Genomic DNA, 18,981 nt, shown 5'->3' on the forward strand with positions numbered 1-18,981 from the left:
CCTTCCTCATCTCTTATTACAGTCTTTGGTTTAAAATCTAATTTGTCTTATATAAGGATTGCCACCCCAGCTTTCTTTTGGTGTCCATTAGCATGGTAAATGGTTTTCCAGCCCTTCACATTCAATCTGGGGGTGTCTTTGGGTCTAAAGTGAGTCTCTTGCAGACAGTATATCAATGGGTCTTGTTTTTTAATCCAATCTGATAGCCTGTGTCTTTGGATTGGGGCATTTACCCCATTTACATTCAGGGTAACTATTGAAAGATAGGAATTTAGTGCCATTGTATTGCCTGTAAGGTGACTGTTACTGTATATTGTCTGTGTTCCTTTCTGGTCTATGTTGCTTTTAGGCTCTCTCTTTGCTTAGAGGACCCCTTTCAAGATTTCTTGTAGGGCTGGTTTCGTGTTTGCAAATTCCTTTAGTTTTTGTTTGTCCTGGAAGCTTTTTATCTCTCCTTCTATTTTCAATGACAGCCTAGCTGGATATAGTATTCTTGGCTGCATATTTTTCTCATTTAGTACTCTGAGTATGTCCTGCCAGTCCTTTCTGGCCTGCCAGGTCTCTGTGGATAGGTGTGTTGCCAATCTAATGTTTCTACCATTCTAGGTTACAGATCTCTTCTCCCGAGCTGCTTTCAGGATTTTCTCTTTGTCTCTGAGACTTGTAAGTTTTACTATTAGATGTCGGGGTGTTGACCTAGTTTTATTGATTTTGAGAGGGGTTCTCTGTGCTTCCTGGCTTTTGATGCCTGTTTCCTTCCCCAAATTAGGGAAGTTCTCTGCTATAATTTGCTCCATTATACCTTCTGCCCCTCTCTCTCTTTCTTCTTCTTCTGGGATCCCAATTATTCTAATGTTGTTTCGTCTTATGGTATTGTTTATCTCTCGAATTCTGCCCTCGTGGTCCAGTAGTTGTTTCTCTCTCTTTTTCTCAGCTTCTTTATTTTCCATCATTTGGTCTTCTATCTCACTGATTCTTTCTTCTGCCTCATTTATCCTAGCAGTTAGCGCCCCCATATTTGATTGCACCTCATTAATAGCCTTTTTGATTTCTACTTGGTTAGATTTTAGTTCTTTTACTTCTCCAGAAAGGGTTTCTCTAATAACTTCCATGCTTTTTTCAAGCCCAGCTAGTATCTTTAAAGTGATGATTCTGAACTCTAGATCTGACATCGTAGTAATGTCCGTATTGAGTAGGTCCCTGGCAGTCGGTACTACCTCTTGTTCTTTTTGTTGAGGTGACTTTTTCCGTCTTGTCATTTTGTGCAGAGGAGAATAGATTAATGAGAGAACAAAATGCTAGCAGGGTAACAACGTCCCCAGAAAATATACTCTAAACAAATCAGAAAAGACCTGAAGCAGTGGGAAAAGAAAGGGAAAGAGAGAAAAAAGAAAAAGAAAAAAAAAAAAAAGAAAAAAGAAAAAGAAAAAGATAAAGATAAAAACAAACAAAAACAGAACAAAACAAAACAAAACAAAAACAGAATGTGATCAAATATGATCAGGCTGGTTTATAGATCAGTGCCACACACTACATTTTGGGTGTATTTTGGTCTGTTAAAAGAAAGTCCCTCCCAAAATTTTAAAGAAAGAAAAACTTATATATGTACAAAAATAAGGGTTGATATGATGAAGGGATGGAATGTGACTGTAAAGATGGAAATTATAAAAAATTTTATAAAAGGAATTGATAAGTTGTTTGAAAAAAGAAAGAAGAGGATTTAGAAAAAAAGAAAAAAAAGGGAGAGAATGTGATCAGGCAGGGGCGTAGAAAAAAACCATACACTAGAGATTTAGAGTGTATTTTGATCTGTTAGAAGAAAGTATCTCAAAATTTTAAAGAGAGAACAACTTATATATATATGCCAAAAATACGGGTAACTACTATGAAGGGATAGAATATGACTCTAAAAATGAAAAATAAAAATGTTTTTTAAAAAAGGGATTCATAAGATATTGGTTGAAAAAGGGAAAAAGAAAAATTCAAAAAAAAAAAAAGAAAAAAGAAAAAAAGACAGTTAAAAAAAATAATTAACTTTGAAAGACTAAAGAATCATGGTAAAAAAGCCATGAATTCTATGTGCAGTATTCCCCTAGCGCTGGAGTTCTGCCGTTCTCATTGATCAGTAAACTTGATCTTGGCTGGCTGTTCTCGCTGATCTTCTGGGGGAGGGGCCTGTTGCCGTGGTTCCCAAATGTCTTTGCCGGAGGCAGAAATGCCCCGCCCTTGCCCCGTCCGGGCTAAGTAATCTGCTTGCGTTTGCTCTTGGGAGCTTTTGTTCCCTGCAAGCTTTCCGTGCAGCTTTGGAGGCAGAGAGTGAAAATGGCAGCCTCCCAATCTCCGCCCTGGAGGAGCCGAGAATTAGGGGCCCCACTCCTCGGTCAGCCCCCAGAGAAAAGCAGTCAATCACTCCCATCTCCCCGGTCTCCGGCCACACTCCGCGCTCACCCGGCCTGTGACTGCGCGTTTCTATCTCTGGCACCCGACCCCATGTGGAGTCTCCAAACCCAGCAGATCCCTGCGGTGCGCTCCCGCGCCGCTCCTCCTGGGGGAAGAAGGTGAGTCTCCCTGGATCTGCCGCTTGTTGGGTCCCTGCTGGAGGAGCAGTGGCCTGACTGTGCCACAGATCACGGTCTATGACAACCCCGAGCTGAGAGCCCGCGCCTGGGCTCCGTCTCTGCAGCCGGCTTCCCTGCTCCGATACCTGGGCGCTCTGCCGCACTCAGGCACCCCCGGTCTTTCTGTGACCCCAAGGGTCCTGAGACCACACTGTCCCGCGAGGGTTTCACCCCCCACTTAGCCACCAGAGTGACGTCCCTCAGCGGAGCAGACTTCTAAAAGTTCCGATTTTGTGCTCCGTGGCTCTATCACTTGCCAGAAGCGGCCGACGGAGGCCCCTCCCCCGCCATCTATCCTCCCGAATATCGCCTCGGATTCACTTCTCCGCACGTCCTACCTTCCAGAAAGTGGTCGCTTTTCTGTTCAGAGAGTTGTTGCTATTCTTTTCTTCGATCTCCTGTTGAGTTTGTAGGTGTTCAGAATGGTTTGATCCCTATCCAGCTGAATTCCTGAGAGGAGACGAAATCCAGGTCTCCTACTCCTCCACCATCTTGCTCCGCCTCCTGATATTTTGTTTTTATTCAGGCATGGTGAAGCCAATAGATCAGGAGAACATTGCCACTGAAAAGATATTTTGTTACTCACAGTTCCCAAGAGGAGGGGCACTCCATGCCACAGCCTTCAGGACTATACAAAGAACAAGGTTTGGTCAGGAGACAGAAGAAGTGATAGAAAAGAATTGCCAGAGTCTTTATTTTTGGTGTTCATGGGAAAAAAAATGAGCAAAGCAAAATAGAGATGTGAGCAGGCTTAGGACTGTATAATTTGAATAATTTTGGCAGGCTCTAGGCTGTAGGGGTAATCCCTTGTTGTCCAGTACCTGGCCCTGGGGTGAGTTAGGACTGAAAGATAGTGTTCTGGACTATAGGAGACTGATAAAAGAAGGCAGAAGGAGGGCGTGGGTTTTGGACTGGTTTGTTTGCATATAAGAGGCATGTTTACAGACAAGTTGTTTACTATCTCTGGGAATTAGCTAATCCTGGGAAAGGCAGTCCATCCCTGGGTATGCAAGGCCTCCATGATGTCAAAGCATCAAAACATCAAAGAAGAAATGATTAATATGCTCCTCCAGCTAACTCCATGAAAACATGGATCTATTTTAAATTTTTACCATGACACTGCCTTTCCTTTAACCAGCCTGTACCTTATTTTCTCTAATGTAGCCTTCAGCTATATTTGGTTCATGGGACTCACCTATTGGCATGTCCAACACTGTCCTAGATTGGGAGCCTATACTGACATCAGTGTAACTATGGTCCCCATCAATTAACCAGAATTAAAATTAACTACCTGTAGTGAGTTTGAAGATTTTGGAGTTTATCAAAGAAAAATACATTACTACAACATGGCAGTAACACAAAATGAACTTTATTAGGGTGGTGCTTTGATAGGTTGAATGCCAGGGAAAGGAGACCTCCTGGAGACATGAGACCACCACCCAGAAGGGGATGAGGGCAAGGGAACTCCTAGGGAGAAGGGGAATTGGAAACAGGGCTTACATGTGTAGGTAATGCTGCTGAACAAAAAGATGAGAGCCTGTGCATCAGGGAGCTCTGAAAGAAGCTGCTTGGGGTCTTTTACAGCTCAGGGCTTGTCTTATCTATGACTAGCAAATGTTGTGTGCAGTTTCACAAAGTATGAAAAGCAGGCAGGCTCTAAATGGCTAAAAAAATATGTTTATTTGGGCTGTATTTAAAATAATTAGATGTAAAAAATAAAATAAATAAAATAATTAGATGTACAAAATTTGCCTTTTATACCTGTGAGTTTTGAACTAATAGTCCCAGCCTGCTGTGAAGAAGTATATAAAATGCCAACATATAGGGGCCATCTTTGTCTCATTTACATAATACTAGCATACCTATTCTATCAAACTTTTGCTTGTTGAAAGTCACATATAGATTGTCCTCTCAAAAAACTACACCAGATTCACACTGCCTTGTCTAAACTCTTCCTCATGGTACTCCTTATTCTGTCCCTTACTCTGTGCTTGATCATTTCTAATTTTTACCTGCCTGGAGATGCAGAATATGAAATAAGAAGTGTTAATGTTAGATGTAGAAGTTTCAGCTCTTGGGTTTGCCCCATTTTCACTATTTAAAATTAGAGAAACTAATTAAACACTGAACTTCAGTTTACTTATCTGTTAGAATGGGCACTGCCTAGATTGTTTTGCAGAATTGACATAGCTGTAATGCCAAGTATACTTTATTTGGTATGTAGTAGGCTCTCATTGAATTTTTCTTAATAAGCAATATGCATTTATGCATTTTCACAATGTTTAAAATAATGTGAACTGCCTGAGGGGAATCTAGATGTGTTGAGTCATTCAGGTCTTTGAGTGCCGTCAGGTCATACCAAAATAGTTACCTGCAAAGCCCTCTAGAGAGGAGGATGGGTAGTTTTTGCTCTCGCACATGTTGCTGCCCATACTTTTCTTCCAGACTGGAGAATAATAGAAGCAGATGCAAGAGAAGCAAAAGACCACAAGTGGACTTTAGTTTGACTTTGCATTTGTCCTTTGGAATTTCAACTACTATCACACTATAATTATATAAGAAATATTTTAAAAACCTTTATTCTTTGAAGTAGTAGCAGTAAAGAGTAGATCTACCCAATACCTTTGATGGGGTTTATTATCTTATTATTCAACAATTTTTTCGAATATATATCAGGACATGTTTGCATTAAAGACTAATATAGCAAAAATATGAAATCATAAAGGATTATGAGAAATTGGAGAACAGAAATAAGTTAACTTTGTATTCCTTTTAAGAGGGAGATATTGTTTTTAAAATAGTTCAGTTTACTATGGGTTCTAGTGTTTGATTTTCAAAATGAGGCATAGAAAAATATTTAAAATTTTGAACATAATGCATGAACTATAGACTTATTGCCTGTTATTGACACTTGTGTCCCCTGGCTGGACAGTATATATCAGTGCATATGTGGGGAATGTGATGAGCCAGCTGTCAGACCAGATTTGGACCCCTGGATGATAAGAAGTGAAGGATGTTCCTAAATTCCAGTTTTCTTAAAATTGTTCCATTCAGTGTACAATCTTTTGACATAACATCTTTCTCTTTCTTGCCTTATGAATATCTCACTTATTCTTTAAGATTTAGTTCTTCCCTCCTGAAATACTACTAAAATGACAGCAAAGATAGAAATCTACAAGGTCAAAGAAAACTAGAACATGTGCAAGAGATTTCCACAGAAGTTTGGAAGCTAGATCTGGACGGAAGGAATTATGGCTAACTGTCAAAGGAGCTACAATCTATAGGTGCCATGGCCATGGTGTAGAAGACTGATAAAAAGAAAGATGATTAACCCAAAGAAATATGGAAGGCTCAATAGTTGGAGGTACCCAGTACTGGGAAATAAGAGAGTAAAACACAGTGCTCCTATGAAAGAAATATCTAGAAAGTAAATTTAAAAAAGAGAATCAATAAGAGAAGATAATATTTTGAAGTATTATTACAGATGGACCAATATCTTATCATTAGTAGTTACAGAATGAAGCCACAGAGAAAATAGAAGGGATAAAGTTATCAACAAATATAAGAATATTACCCAGATTGGAGCACCTGGGTGGCTCAGTCAGTTGAACATCTGACTCTTTGTTTCAGCTCAGGTCATGATCTCAGGGTACTGAGATCAAGCCCAGCCTGGTGCTCCACACTCAGCACTGAGTCTGCTGGAGATTCTTAACCCTTCCTCTTCCTCCCCTTCTGCTCCTCCCCCCACTCACACACACATGCTCTCTCTCTCTCTCTTTCTCAAATAAATTTAAAAAATCAAAAGAATGTTTCCCAGACTGAGGGATGTGAATATCAGGATTGACCAGGGAATTAATTGGGCCCATTCAATATGGAGAAAGTATACATAAGCATACACACACACACACACACACACACACACACACACACACACACGGCCCTAAGGCCTATAACTGTAAATTTTTTTTTAAATTTTATTATGTTAGTCACCATACAATACATCATTAGTTTTTGATGTGGTGATCCACGTTCCATTGTTTTCGTATAACACCCAGTGCTCCATGCAGTACGTGCCCTCCTTAATACCCATCACCGGGCCAACCAATCCCCCCTCCCCTCTAAAACCCTGTTTGTTTCTCAGAGTCCATAGTCTCCCATGGTTCATCTCTCCCTCCGATTCCCCACCCCTTTCATTTTTCCCTTCCATCTCCTAATGTCCTCCATGCTATTCCTTATGTTCCACAAATAACTGAAACCATATGATAATTGACTTTCTCTGCTTGACTTATTTCACTTAGCATAATCTCTTCCAGTCCCATCCATGTTGATGTAAAAGTTGGGTATTCATCCTTTCTGATGGCTGAGTAATATTCCATTGTATATATGGACCACATCTTCTTTATCCATTCATCTGTTGAAGGGCAACTCAGCTCTTTCCACACTTTGGCTATTGCAGACATTGCTGCTATGAACATTGGGGTGCATATGGCCCTTCTTTTCACTACATCTGTGTCTTTGGGGTAAATACCCAGGAGTGCAATTGCTGAGTCATAGGGTAGCTCTATTTTTAAATTTTTGAGGAACCTCCACACTGTTTTCCAAAGTGGCTATACCAACTTGCATTCCCACCAACAGTGTAAGAGGGTTCCCCTTTCTCCACAACTCTCCAACATTTGTTGTTTCTTTCCCTGTCCATTTTTGCCATTGTAACTGGTATAAGGTGGTATCTCAATGTGGTTTTGATTTGAATTTCCCTGATGGTTAATGATGATGAACATTTTTTCATGTGTCTGTTAGCCATTTGTATGTCTTCTTCAGAGAAGTGTCTTTTCATATCTTCAGCCCATTTTTTGACTTGATTATTTGTTTTTTGGGTGTTGAGTTTGAGAAGTTCTTTATAGATCTTGAATACCAGCCCTTTATCTGTAGTGTCATCTGCAAATATCTTCTCCCATTCTGTGGGTTGCCTCTTTGTTTTGTTGACTGTTTCCTTTGCTGTGCAGAAGCTTTTTATCTTGATGAAGTCCCAAAAGTTCATTTTTGCTTTTGTTTCACTAGCTTTTGGAGATGTATCTTGAAAGAAGTTGCTGTGGCTGATGTCAAAGAGGTTACTGCCTATGTTCTCCTCTAGGATTTTGATGGATTCCTGTCTCACATTGAGGTCTTTCATCCATTTTGAGTTTGTCTTTGTGTATGGTGTTAAAGAATGGTCGAGTTTCATTCTTCTGCATGTGGCTGTCCGATTTTCCCAGCACCATTTATTGAAGAGACTGTCTTTTTTCCATTGCATGTTTTTTCCTGCTTTGTCGAAGATGATTTGACCATAGAGTTGAGGGTCCATATCTGGGTTCTCTATTCTGTTCCATTGGTCTATATGTCTGTTTTTGTGCCAGTACCATGCTGTCTTGGTGATCACAGCTTTGTAATATAGCTTGAAATCGGGCAACGTGATGCCCCCAGCTTTGTTTTTCTTTTTCAACATTTCCTTGTCGATTTGGGGTCTTTTTGATTCCATATAAATTTTAGAATTGTTTGTTCCAGCACTTTGCAAAATGTTATTAGAATTTTGATCAGGATGGCATTGAAGGTATAGATTGCTCTGGGTAGCATAGACATTTTAACAATGTTTATTCTTCCGATAAATGAGCATGGAATATTTTTCCATTCTTTTGTGTCTTCTTCAATTTCTTTCATGAGTGTTCTGTAGTTCCTAGAGTATAGATCCTTTACCTCTTTGGTTAGGTTTATTCCGAGGTATCTTATGGTTTTTGGTGCTATTGTAAATGGAATCGATTCTCTAATTTCTCTTTCTACAGTTGTGTTGTTAGTGTATAAGAAAGCAACTGATTTCTGTGCATTGATTTTGTATCCTGCCACATTACTGAATTGCTTTATGAGTTCTAGTAATTTGGGCGTCGAGTCTTTTGGGTTTTCCACATAAAGTATCATGTCATCTGTGAAAAGAGAGAGTTTGACTTCTTTGCCAATTTGAATACTTTTATTTCTTTTTGTTGTCTGATTGCTGTTGCTAAGACTTCTAGTACTATGTTGAACAATAGTGGCGAGAGTGGGCATCCTTGACGTGTTCCTGATCTTAAGGGAAAGGCTCTCAGCTTTTCCCCATTGAGGATGATATTCGCTGTAGGTTTTTCATAGATGGATTTTATGAGCTTGAGGAATATTCCCTCTATCCCTATACTCTGGAGAATTTTAATCAGGAAAGGATGTTGTATTTTGTCAAATGCCTTTTCTGCATCAATTGAGAGGACCATATGGTTCTTCTCCTTCCTCTTATTAATGTGTTCTATCACATTGATTGATTTGCGAATGTTGAACCACCCTTGCATCTGGGGATAAATCCCACTTGGTTGTGGTGGATGATCCTTTTAATGTATTGTTGGATCCTATTTGCTAGGATGTTGTTGAGGATTTTGGAATCCATATTCATCAGGGATATTGTTCTGAAATTCTTTTTGATGGGGTCTTTGCCTGGTTTGGGGATTAAGTTAATGCTGGCCTCACAGAATGAGTCTGGAAGCTTTCTTTCCATTTCTATTTTTTGAAACAGACTCAGTAGAATAGGTATTATTTCTTCTTTGAATGTTTGGTAGAATTCCCCAGGGAATCCATCAGGCCCTGGACTCTTGTTTTTTGGGAGGTTTTTGATCATTGCTTCAATCTCGTTACTGGTTATTGTCCTATTCAGGTTGTCAATTTCTTCTTGTTTCAGTCTTGGCTGTTTATAGGTTTCCAGGAAGGCCTCCATTTCATCCAGATTGCTCAGTTTATTGGCATATAGTTGTTGATAATAATTTCTAATAATTGTTTCTATTTCCTTGGTGTTAGTCGTGATCTCTCCCCTTTCATTCATAATTTTATTAATTTGGGTCCTTTCTCCTTTCTTTTGGATAAGTCTGGTCAGTGGTTTATCGATCTTATTAATTCTTTCAAAGAACCAACTTCTAGTTTCATTGATCTGATCTATTGTGTTTCTGGTTTCTAATTCATTGGTCTCCAACTCTAATCTTAATTATTTCTCTTCTAATGTGTGGCTTAGGCATCGTTTGTTGCTTTTTCTCTAGTTCTTTAAGGTGTAGAGTTAGTTGGTGAATTTGGGATTTTTCTATTTTTTTGAGTGATGCTTGGATGGTTATGTATTTCCCCCTTAGGACCACCTTTTCAGTATCCCATAGGTTTTGGACCGATATGTTTTCATTCTCATTGATTTCCATGAATTGTTTAAGTTCTTCTTTGATTTCCTGGTTGACCCAAATATTCTTGAGCAGAGTGGTCTTTAGCTTCCAAGTGTTTGAATTTCTGCCAAATTTTTTCTTGTGACTGATTTCCAGTTTTAAAGCATTGTGGTCTGAGAATATGCAGGGAATAATCTCAGTCTTTTGGTATCGGTTGAGACCTGACTTGTGACCCAGTATGTGGTCTATTCTGGAGAAAGTTCCATGTGTACTCGAGAAGAATGAGTATTCTGTTGTTTTAGGGTGGAATGTTCTGTAAATATCTATGAGGTCCATCTGGTCCAGTGTGTCATTCAAAGCTCTTTTTTCTTTGTTGATTTTCTGCTTAGATGATCTGTCCATTGCTGAGAGTGGAGTATTGAGGTCTCCTACAATTAACGTATTGTTATCAATATGACTCTTTATTTTGGTTAAGAGTTGGCTTATGTAGATGGCTGCTCCCATGTTGGGGGCATAGATATTTATAATTGTTAGATCTTCTTGTTAGATAGACCCTTTAAGAATGATATAGTGTCCTTCGGTGTCTCTAACTACAGACTTTAGTTTTAAAATCTAATTTGTCTGATATAAGAATTGCTACCCCAGCTTTCTTTTGAGGTCCGCTGGCATGGAAGATGGATCTCCATCCCTTCACTTTCAGTCTGGATGTATCTTTAAGGTTCAAAATGAGTCTCTTGTAGGCAGCATATGGATGGGTCCTGTCTTTTTATCCAATCTGCAACCCTGTGCCGTTTTATGGGAGTATTTAGGCCATTCACAGTGAGAGTGATTATTGAAAGATATGAATTAATTGTCATCATGTTGTCTGTGAAGACGTTGTTTTTATAGATTGTCTCTGTAAATTTTTGTTGTATATCACTCGTGGGTCTTTCTCCTTTTATAGGACTCCCCTTAATATTTCTTTTTTTTTTTTTTTTTTAAGATTTTATTTATTTATTTGACAGCGAGAGACACAGCGAGAGAAGGAACACAAGCAGGGGGAGTGGGAGAGGGAGAAGCAGGCTCCCCGCAGAGCAAGGAGCCCGATGCGGGGCTCGATCCCAGGACCCTGGGATCATGACCTGAGCCGAAGGCAGATGCTTAACAACTGAGCCACCCAGGCGCCCCTCCCCTTAATATTTCTTGCAGGGCCAGCTTAGTGGTCACATATTCTTTCAGTTTCTGCCAGTCTTGGAAGCTCTGCATCTCTCCATCCATCTAAATGAGAGCCTTGCTGGATAAAGTATTCTTGGTTGCATGTTCTTCTCGTTTAGTACCCTGAATATGTCTTGCCAGGCTTTTCTGGCTTGCCAGGTCTCTGTGGATAGGTCTGACATTATTCTGATGTTCCTCCCTCTGTATGTAAAGAATCTCTTCCCCCTAACTGCCCTTAAGATAGTTTCCTTGGTTCTAAGATTTGCGAGTTTTACTATTACATGCTGGGGTATTGGCCTGTTTTCCTTGATCTTGGGAGGGGTCCTCTCTGCCTCTAGGACATGAATGTTTGTTTCATTCCCCAGATTAGGGAGGTTCTCAGCTACTATTTGCTCAAATATATCGTCTAGTCCTCTCTTTCTCTCTCTCCACTCCCTCTGGGATTCCAGTAATTCTGACATTGGAACACTTCATGGTGTCACTTATTTCTCTGATTCTATTTTTGTGGATTCTGAGTTGTTTTTCCCTGGCCTCTTCTTTTCCCTTTTTATCTATTAAATTGTCTTACAGTCACTTATTCGTTCTTCTGCCTCAGTTACCCTAGCTGTTAGATTATCTAGATTGGATTGGATCTCATTGATAGCATTTTTAAATTCTGCCAATTCAGCTTTCATTTCTGCCCTTAGAGACTCTATGTTGCCATTAATTGATTTCTCCATTCTAGCCATTGTCTTCACAATTGCTAGCCTGAATTCCATCTCCGACATCTTGGTTATATCCACGTCCATTTGTAAATCTGCTGCATAAGTAATAATTTCTGAGTCTTTTCTATTTTGGGGGTTCCTCCTCCTAGTCATTCTGTTGATGGGTGGTTGAGGGTCTGTATAGAGTCCAAATTATTGACCAGAACCCAAGCAAGATGCACCTGTTTTCTTGGGACCTTAGGGTTACTGGCCTCTTGTTTTCCCGGCCTATTTTCTGGGGGAGGGGCCTGCTGTGCTGTTACTCAGGCAACCCTGTTTGGGCAGAGTTGTCCTGCCCCCTGTGGAGGGGGATGGGCTCAGTGGGAACCAGTTTTTTGGGGCTTTTGTTCTCCGGCGGGTTTCCCTGCGGCTTTCCATGTCTCTTCCGAGAGTCAGAGCAGAAGTGACCGTTTCCAAACCTCTGCCTCAGAGCAGAGAGATCACAGTCTGTTCTTCAGTGAGCTCTCCAGGCCACACTGTCTCCAGTTCTGTCCGTGCTGCTATAAACTTCAGCGTCCTGGGTTGTGCGCCCCTCTGCAGCGCTCCCAGTCCTGCCTTCAGGTCGGGGCACGTCTCTGCCCTTTGTGCTTCTAAAACTGCCAGCCACTCCCAGTTCACATGCATGACCCTGCCGCTCTGGATTTCCATCCCAGGGGCTGCCCTAAAGTCCTTTCCCTGCCACTACCAGTCTGCGAGTCTGTGCCCCATCCCCAGCACGCGAGGCTGTCGCTCACTGGCTGTGTAGGTAGCTCACCATGGCCAGGCTCCCTCCCACTGCCATTTATCCTCTGATATCTGCCTGCAGAATCACGGTTCCCCGCTTCATACCTCGAAACCAACCACCCACGATGTTCTGTTTGTAGGGATCCAGATTCTATTTTCTTACATCTCAGGCTGATTTTGTGGGTGCTCAGATTGGTCTGGTAGATAGGCAGCTCAATTCCGGGGACCAGTTAGAATAGGGTCCCCTACTCCTCTGCAATCTTTTCTCCCCCACCTCTAATTGTAAAATTTTTAAACACTGAGGATAAACTGATAAAAAAGGGCCCTAAAAACTTCAAGAAAAAAAACAAATAATTTATAAAAAAAGAAAAATCAAAATGTCACAAGATTCTTAACACCAACCATAGGAGCAAGAGAAAATTATCTCAAAATTCAAGAGATTACTAATATACCAATATACCTATTGAAACAACTAATCAAGTTAGAAAGAAGTATAAAGATGTTGAGCATTTTAAGAATCTATCTGTCTTACACCCTTTCGTATGAAACTATTGGAGACAGCCTGCATCTAAGGACAGATTTTGCTAAGAAGCAAGAATGGAGATGATTGACTATAAACCATGTGTGGGAGATGCTGTTGGCTGATTCTTATCATGGTCATATTATCTCCACAGCTCCTTCCAAGTATAATATTACCTAATTCTCATTTATTAATAGCAAGTTATAACACTCCACTTTTATCATTTGAGAATTTGTTATGTTTTATTTTTCAGAAGTAATACATACCTTTCAAATGGTTATCAGTCAGTAGTCAAAACCTTTTTGATACATGATCCTTACATATAATTTATCACATGTAATTTATTGACAAGTACAAAATAAATATTTTTCTTGACAGGAAATGTTGTTACAGCAACATTAAAGTAGGTGCTAGATCAAAGAGAGGAAGTACAACATGAATAAAGGCCATTCTGGGACCCTCCAGCTTTCAGATTCTCTAAACAATTAAATGGGTGCAAATGCATTCATAGTAAGGAAAATTGTTTTCATCATGATAAAAAACCACTGATATGTTCAAAGATATGATACATCAACTCATAAGAATCTCTCTTATGATTAATATTAACATTGACAACATACTTTCCTGACCAAGTGCTTTATGTATTCTTCATTTTACTTTCCTTCTGTAAAGAAATATAAATTATAAATTAATTTTGGGCGCCTGGGTGGCTCAGTCGTTAAGCGTCTGCCTTCAGCTCAGGTCATGATCCCAGGGTCCTGGGATCGAGTCCCACATCAGGCTCCCTGCTCGGCAGGAAGCCTGCTTCTCCCTCTCCCACTCCCCCTACTTGTGTTCCTGCTCTTGCTGTCTCTCTCTCTGTCAAATAAATAAAATCTTTAAAAAAAATTATAAATTAATTTTTACACCAACATATTTTATGATCGTGATATGAAGAGATCATTTTCCATTGGACCTCTTTTGTTTTTCTTTGTATATTTAATATAATTTTCTTTCCTTCTCAGTTGCTTTTAATTTTACACTTTTGCTGTGTATTGAAATAACTCAGGATCTCTCTTGCTTTCAGCCTCTTTCTCTTGAGCACGTGCGTGCACTCATGCACATTCCCAATATCTTTTCTTTGTATTTCAGCATCTTTCCTACATTACAAAAGCTGTCACATTAGCAATTTTTATTCATGATAGTTTTATTTCATATTGGCATTTGTTTTCATTAATATGACAAAAACCTCATTAGCAAAGACTCTTATTAGCATTTTGTCATAGAAAATAGTTTCTTCATTTTATATTAGCACCATAATATGAGATAATAAATGACTACTTAAAATTTTTGCAACTCCTCCATGTGAGCAGTGGAACACGTCCAGCACAGTGAGTGGGAGGACACTGTGGTGCCCTATCTGCCTGCATTCTAAGATATTTGGTAACAGCAGTAATAGTTACAGCAACAGCAATTAAACACTATAGTTGTGTGCTTGATATTATATTTTCCTTTTTCATCATTTTGAGAAGGACCTATCTTAGGCCCTAATATTTTATTCTTAGATGTGATAAGACTAAAAATAAAACAAAGAAGGGATATTTATATCTAAGCATTGGCACTAATAATTATGCTTTTAAAAAGGTTGACTCTGTTCCTGCTACACCACTGATAAAAACAGATAGTGACATGTATTACTGCCAATAGGTATTGTCTAGACTAGTGATGTTGAAGAGAGGATCAAAGGAAAAAAGAGCTCTATGTGCAGGGAATGGAATACCCATAGTTTCGTTAGTGTAATTCACCCACTGATAAAAGGAACATGTATGTGAATTGTTTTAATAGCTCTCCCATGTCTTTGGAAGGCACAATTGTAGTTAGACAACTCAAATTAAAAGAGAATAAACAATTCAACTTAACAGAGAAGGTACAAAAGAAGCATAAAGAAGAAAGCAATAAAAGTATTAAAAACAAAGCTTTAGAGCTAGATATATCTAGATTCAATTCCTATGTTGGTCACTTAATTCTATGGTGACATTGGTCAGTATCTTTACCTTTCTTCATCTAGATAATGTAGATAGTATTAACTCTGTCACAAAGTTATTGTTAGAATTAAATAAAATTGTAAATGTAATGCCATGTATATATCGCCTGGTGTATAATGAGTTCAAAATAAATGTTATTTTTTAAGATTATCTTCTCAATTTCTAATCAAAATATTCTAGGGTTAAAACAGTCCCTAGAGATAATCTAGTCCTGTGTTCTGATCTCCCACTAGACGCTTTATGCCTTTGGTCATTTGCTTATTAGCATATGTCTACTAGGAAAAAACGTATTTTCAGATTGTTGGCTTATAGTTGGGGCAACTTAAGTTTACACTTGTACTACAACTGTACTTAGAATTATTACCATGAAAATATTACTTTCTCAAAGTTCCTGACTTATATTGTTAAATAAATAAAAGCAAATGTTCTCCCCCAAATGCTATCTCTTTTAATCTCATTTTGTATTGAAGATAAATGGCAACCTTAAAAATTGCCATATATAAAAATAAAAGTGAAGAAAGGAGAGTGAACTTGATGTCAAATGATTTCATACATAAAAGCAGCCAACATACAGAAAATACACTCTTTAAAGAAGGCAGATAGCAGATGGTCATCACTTCATAAAAATTTTTAGACAGGCAGAAAAATGTGATTCATTTGATAAGGGAAATGTTTTTTATCTTGATTGAGACGTTTAAACGGGAGTATACATTTATCAAAACTCCTATTTCACAATTAATATCTCCATATTTCACTGTAAATAAAATTTAGCTTAATTTTTAAAAATAAGGGATCTAAGGTTGTGCCCATTTTATATCTTGAATATAAGTCAAACGTTAGGCTCAATCTAGTATTCGGGAGGGAAAAAGTAATCTTTAAGTAGGATGACAAGGGTTGGAAATGAGTAAATAAAGATGAAGAATTTAGGATAGGGAGGAAGAAAACTAAAAATGCTCTGCTTTAGATTTGCAGAAGTTTTGCCTTGGCATTGCATTTTGGTCTTTCTAAAAGAAAACAATACTTTCTTCAATTTTTATTTAACTTTTATCTTTTAGAATCTCTTTCAGTGGAAAAATCATATTAATCAAGTTAATTAAAAAGCAAGTTAATGAATAATTATTAAGCATACTCTTGTTTCTGGTTTCCAAATTTCTAGAATGTTTACACCGTAAAAAAAGTCTGGAATATTGACAATCCCTTGGTATTCACTTGGGTGGCTTGATGCTAGAGTACATGCTCTTAACTATTAAACTATGTTCCATTTTCATGCTGGCCTAAATGGGGGTGGGGAATACTGGAATCTAGACTTGACAGAGTCTTTTTTTTTTTTTTTTTAACATGCTCTTTGTTGCTATTTTATATCATTATTCTGTGATCTGTTTTCTGGAAATCTATGTTAGGCTCCAATTGAATACTTTTGGCCCAGGGTTACATTGGGCATTTGCCGAACACAGAGAGCCTGTGGACAGCTGAGGCTTGGAATGATGAAGAATGTTACGTTGAAGTGAAAGCAAGAAATAGTGGATAGAAACACATAGCAGATAAAATGTATTTGTTCAAAATGAAAGCTAAGAGAAAATCCTGGAGATTAGAAAGGATTTAATCCATATAGGTCATGAAATAAAACTGTGAATTCCATGCAGAAACCTAATTGAAGTTATGAGTTCGATGACTTCTATAGATTAGTTTTAAGAATGGATGTATTAGTCAGGGTTCCCCAAATAAACTATATATATGTTCATATAACTATGTATCTATTTATACCTATATATATAAAATATTATCTATCTATCTATCTATAACTGGTTCCGTATATATCTATATATTGATCTATCTCCTATTGGGGTGTGTGTGTGCGTGTGTGTGTATGCATACACACATGTGCGCACACGTGCGTACACACACAGACACATGGAACTAATAGAGGATAGACAAAGAGCCAGAGATAGGTAGAGAGAGAGAGATAAGTAGAGATAGGAAGAAAGAGAGAGAGACTGATACAGAACCAATAGGAGATATGTATCTATATCTATCTCTCTATATATATTCTGTTTCTCTGGAGAACCATGACTAATTATATAGATAGATAGATAATCATGAATAATTGGCTCAAGTGATTATGGAGGCTGGGAAGTCCCAGGATCTGTCATTGACAAGCTAGAAACCCAAGAAAACCAGTAGTATAATTTAGTCCAAGCCTGAGGGCCAGAGAACCAGGGAAGTCAATGACATAAGTGCCTGTCAAAGGGCAGGAGAAGGACCAGTGTCTGACTTCAAGTAGACAGATGGGGGAAACAAAAGGTGATTTTTTCCTTCCTCTGCTTTTTGTTCTACATAGTCCCTCAATGGATTGGATGATACCCATCCACACTGGAGAGGGCAATCTATTTTACTGAGTATGCCAATTTCATCTGGGAAGACCATCACAGACAGTACCAAAATGCTTAGTCTGAGTCAAATAGATGTATAAAAATGGCCATCACAAATGTGGTTCTTTTTGATTAAATCTGCTCGGTGGGAAGCCTGCTTCTCCCTCTCCCACTCCCCCTGCTTGTGTTCCCTCTCTCACTGCCTCTCTCTCTGTCAAATAAATAAATAAAATCTTAAAAAAAAAACCAAAAACTGTTTTGGAGCTCAGAGGAACACGATACTCCAGAAAAGTGAGTGTGATTTCCCAGAGTGTAATTGGAATATGTCAGAGAGAGGTTTATTCTCATTAACTAGCTGATATTGTTTATATTTGATCCCCATAGGACCAACTTTCCTTCTTATAGGGGATGCATTCTGTGCATAAAACTCAAGTTCATGATTGAGGAAAAAAAATAATTTCTTTTTTTCATAAGTACAAAAAGCTAGAGAAGGACATGCACACCCCTAATCAAATGGATGGCAAACAGGAAAATATGAACAAAAGGAACTTGAGCCCAGAATCATTTTCATGCAGCATCACACACCATCTAAATTAAATATCAGAGCAGTTAGGATATATAAAAGCAAGTGTCAGTTTTAGCTAAATAAGATAGTATTTTGAATTCACCTAAACATCAAGCTTTGCATTGATTGTGTTTTTTCAGAGTATGTTTATTTAAATTATAAAACCTTGCACAGAATTTGATAATTGTGTAAGTGTTGCACAAAAACTAATACAATATGCAAATATAATGTCATATTGTCTCATTAGCCATGTGTGAATCTTTATTATAATAAACCCCATATCTAATTTGGAGTTTTTACATAATTTATTTTAAATTGTGGATGAAAGATCTGCATTGTAATTACAAAATTTAATTTAATTAAGTCTTCCATCTGATAAGAGCATTTATGTGGATTTATACATACCTAACTAACATCAAAGCCGATGGGACTGTTAAGCTAAGTTTTACCCTGGTTTCCAATATTTTAACTTTCAAAATACAATTTTGATATGTAATAGTGAAGATAAATAGTGATGCTCTGGAGCATGCATTCCATAGTAGAGATTCCTCAATCCTTCTATTTCTCAAAGTTGCTTAAATCTCACATCTTCTGAGATGTCCTTAAAGACAGTAATATTAAGTTGCAATAAAACTTTCCAGTTGAAGACACTTTTAACATAATAATACTGTAAGGAAGATACAGATAATTACACTCAATTTAAAGATGAGAAAATTTTAGGAAACTTAAGACTGATTTCTCCTAAAAGCACTCAATGGCTAAGTTGAGAAGCTAGGCTCAGATTCTAGTCTATATTGATCTTTATTCTTCTTAAATGCCCAAAGCATGTTCTGTACTACCCACATTGACTTTTGATGATACAATGCCTTAGATTTTCTAAAATAATTCCCTAAGAGCTAAACCACATATACTTCGTAGGATTAAAAAAAATACTAGAAAAATTACCTCTTCTTTATCTATTATTACACTTTAATTCTGAAATGCCATTGGGCATTTATGACTCAGGCTAAAAATACATTTTTTAAGATTTAT

The sequence above is a fragment of the Halichoerus grypus genome, chromosome 11 (genome assembly GCF_964656455.1).
Source record: "Halichoerus grypus chromosome 11, mHalGry1.hap1.1, whole genome shotgun sequence".
NCBI classification, from domain to species: domain Eukaryota; kingdom Metazoa; phylum Chordata; class Mammalia; order Carnivora; family Phocidae; genus Halichoerus; species Halichoerus grypus.